The following is a 4,218-nucleotide window of genomic DNA, read 5'->3' as shown; positions in this document are numbered from 1 at the left end:
CTTCATGGAAAAGGGGCGTGGTGAAGCTCATGCTGGAAGAGCAGGTAGGCGGACCCAAATGACGCTCCAGGTGGAGTTTGGCTAAACTCACGGATAATATAGACAAATAAATTGTGGTTCGTGAATATATTGTGACAAATCAAATCCCATTTATGTTATGTTGTCATATTTGTTTACGATATTTTCAGCTCTCAATTACTTTTCCATCATAGACTAACTTTGGACATTTATGGAGACTTCTGGGATATTTTTTTAGAATTATTGTTGTTGCAGACCTCTTGTTGCACACATCTTCAAGTCTTGTCAGTGCCAAGTTGTCACAGAGCTGGAATACTGTAAATTACACACATAGAGGTTAGAGCGTTGGGCCAGTAACCGAAAGGTTGCAGTATCGAATTCCCGAGCTGACAAGGTAAAAATCTGTCGTTCTGCCCCTGAACAAGGCCACTGTTCCTGTGCGCGGTGGATGTCGATTATGGCAGCCCCCGCTGCCTGGCAACCTTGGTGAGCGCGGAAGACACATTTCAGTTGAAGGCCTTTGTACTAGGTATCCCCCCTTTCCCTTCATTGAGAGAGAGACAGAGAGAGAGAGACACAGACACTCACTTGAAATGTCTCTATTCCTTTGGAACTTTTGTGAGTGCAATGTTTACTGTTCATTTTCTATTGTTTATTTAACTTTCGTTTATTATCTATTTCACTTGATTAGGCAATGTAAACATATGTTTCCCATGCCAATAAAGCCCATTGAATTGAGAGAAAGAAAGAGGCTGAAGTTCCTCCTCTCTGTCTCTGGATCAAAAGCAGATATATACTACCCCTCCAAGGCTGTTAGTCGTTACTACAGGCTAAGACTTTTCTGGGGGAAATTCAAATTGAGTGAAGTCAATAAACAAATGACATATTCTCTACTTCTTGCAGTTTTAGCTTTTATATGTTGTTTTTTAAGTAAACCAAAAGAAAATGTGTCCTCTTGGTTAAAGATAGGCTAAATAAAATATATTGAAATTGGGCCCACCAATTGTGTGTGTGTGTGTGTGTGTGTGTGTGTGTGAGAGAGAGAGAGAGACCATTGGAACAACTACTGGGACTTGAATCAGGCTAAGCAGACATCTGGTTTGAGGGAGACCTAAATTGGACAGGGAATTGAGCACTCTCACACAGTGCAGACACAATGATTCTAGATGGTGTACTGTCTGTACAATGACACAGCCATCTGATCAGGTTGGGCAATGTCTCCACAAACACCCATACAAAGGAAGCGTCCTTCACCCTTATGCAAAACACACAACTTTTTTTCTGAATAGTTTCAAGTTTTAATGTGGGCGGCAGTGTAGCCTAGTGGTTAGAGCATTGGACTAGTAACCGAAAGGTTGCAAGTTCAAATCCCCGAGCTGACAAGGTACAAAATCTGTCGTTCTGCCCCTGAACAGGCTGTTAACCCATTGTTCCTAGGCCGTCATTGAAAATAAGAATTTGTTCTTAACTGACTTGCCTAGAAAAAAAAAATGTCACATTCACAAGTACAATGAAAAAACTTTCTTGCAAACTCAAAACCCAACAATGCAAAAATCAATAACAATGTAATACTAGAAGAAAAAAACACGAGAAATAAGAAGATACATTTTATATCCCATAAAATATGTCAGGAAAGTACACCCAAGCATGCTTCAGCCCAGTTTGAACAAAAAGGGAATCAGGTGATGAAGGACTTGAAAATGTATGTCTCGTTAATACATTTCTGATCTATGCAGAAACAGAATGCACCTTTTTCTTAATTTTCCTGGATAGTCACCCGCTGAAGTTATCAAGGGTTATGGATTTTTTTTATTTTTTATTTTTTTTTTGGGTGAAATATAGTGTGTATTATATACATTTTTGCATATATTACAGATTTTCCATGAAAAATACAACATGTGACAGATGGCCTTTATAACTGTACATTTTGTGGGTATGTCTAAAACAAATCAATACATTTCTGCTAATTATTTGTTCCCTGATAATGTATTGGTTTGATATTTATTAGTAACGTTTCTTACATAGGACATAGAACGTCTCATATGTTTGAACATGAAACACAACATATTACAAAATATTCAAGGAATCTCTCGCAAGTAAGATCTCCACAAGGGGAAGCTATTTTCCACGTTATGGGTTTACCGTCAGTAATAAAATTTATTCCAGTTGAGATCCAGGAAATGTCAAGGACCTGGAAGGCAAGGACGTTACATGCAATTAGAACCCTGCTGAGATCTTTTGTCTAGGTGTGCAGAGGCAGCGTGGACCATGGCCCCATTTACGCCATATGCTATAAAAGGTCTGTCAGACCTAATAAAGACCAACATGTGACATCACAACTGACCATGCATGCAGTTCATCATTGGATGGACACTGCTTTCAGCTTCATGTCTCAAACCAGTGATGGCCGATCAGCTTTTTAAGGTCAGGCAAAATATTGCACCTGAATGTATTTATTGAAACCAATACAGAGCTACAGAGCACTGCTCATACAGTACAGAATCACATTAGAAATTTACATTTACATTTAAGAAATGTTGGTAATGTCAGGGATTTTGAGGAGAATTGTATTTATTTTATAAAATGGCTAGCTATTGCTTACTGTATCACTGTCTGTATTCTCTTCTCAAATTATATTGGCATCTGAAATCTCATTTTAAGCAGTATCCTGTTCAACAAAGAGAACATGATTGTTTAAAACGTTCATGCCTCGGATAACAGACAGTTGTTTGCCTGGATATATGCATTTTATTTGACATTATTACATGTTATAAACCCTACAATGCGTGTCTACATGTCATAGATCATCGCATTACAAAAGCATTGCGCTATAAGGAAGTCACTGAGAAATAATGAAATAATATAACATTTACTGTAAATAAAGGTTCAATAAAATAAACATGTAATGTAGTGAAATGGGTGGTGCCAACATGAAGGTCTTACTGTGCCTTGTGGGTGTTGCTTCAAATCAAATCAAATTTTATTTGTCACATACACATGGTTAGCAGATGTTAATGCGAGTGTAGCGAAATGCTTGTGCTTCTAGTTCCAACAATGCAGTAATAACCAACAAGTAATCTAACTAACAATTCCAAAACTACTGTCTTATACACAAGTGTAAGGGGATAAAGAATATGCACATAAAGATATATGAATGAGTGATGGTACAGAGCAGCATAGGCAAGATACAGTAGATGGTATCGAGTACAGTATATACATATGAGATGAGTATGTAAACAAAGTGGCATAGTTAAAGTGGCTAGTGATACATGTATTACATAAAGATGCAGTAGATGATATAGAGTACAGTATATACGTATACATATGAGATGAATAATATAGGTTATGTAAACATTATATTAGGTAGCATTGTTTAAAGTGGCTAGTGATATATTTTACATAATTTCCCATCAATTCCCATTATTAAAGTGGCTGGAGTTGAGTCAGTGTGTTGGCAGCAGCCACTCAATGTTAGTGGTTGCTGTTTAACAGTCTGATGGCCTTGAGATAGAAGCTGTTTTTCAGTCTCTCGGTCCCAGCTTTGATGCACCTGTACTGACCTCGCCTTCTGGATGATAGCGGGGTGAACAGGCAGTGGCTCGGGTGGTTGTTGTCCTTGATGATCTTTATGGCCTTCCTGTAACATTGGGTGGTGTAGGTGTCCTGGAGGGCAGGTAGTTTGCCCCCGGTGATGCGTTGTGCAGACCTCACTACCCTCTGGAGAGCCTTACGGTTGTGGACGGAGCAGTTGCCGTACCCGGTGATACAGCCCGCCAGGATGCTCTCGATTGTGCATCTGTAGAAGTTTGTGAGTGCTTTTGGCGACAAGCCGAATTTCTTCAGCCTCCTGAGGTTGAAGAGGCGCTGCTTGACTATAAGGCTGCTTCTTTCCACACATTTTTTTATAACAATGATTGGGGGCCAACATACTTTACAATAAATGTTCACATGGCCTTACAGGAGAGACCATGTGCACATTTTCAATCTCTCTTGAAACATTTTCATGACATTATCCTGATCTGAGCCCAAGCTGACACAATGGACATTTGCTGTGAATACTTTTTTCTGTCTGTATTTTAGATTGATTCAATATCCAAAAGTAAATTTCAATACTGATCCATCAGTTATGTGAATTGCTTACAATGCAGCCACCATTATACATTTTTAGCAGGCCTTCCAAGTAGCTAGATTTTACTACAA

Source organism: Oncorhynchus masou, chromosome 27 (assembly GCF_036934945.1).
Source record: "Oncorhynchus masou masou isolate Uvic2021 chromosome 27, UVic_Omas_1.1, whole genome shotgun sequence".
NCBI lineage: Eukaryota > Metazoa > Chordata > Actinopteri > Salmoniformes > Salmonidae > Oncorhynchus > Oncorhynchus masou.
Note: the sequence above shows the minus strand (reverse complement) of the source record.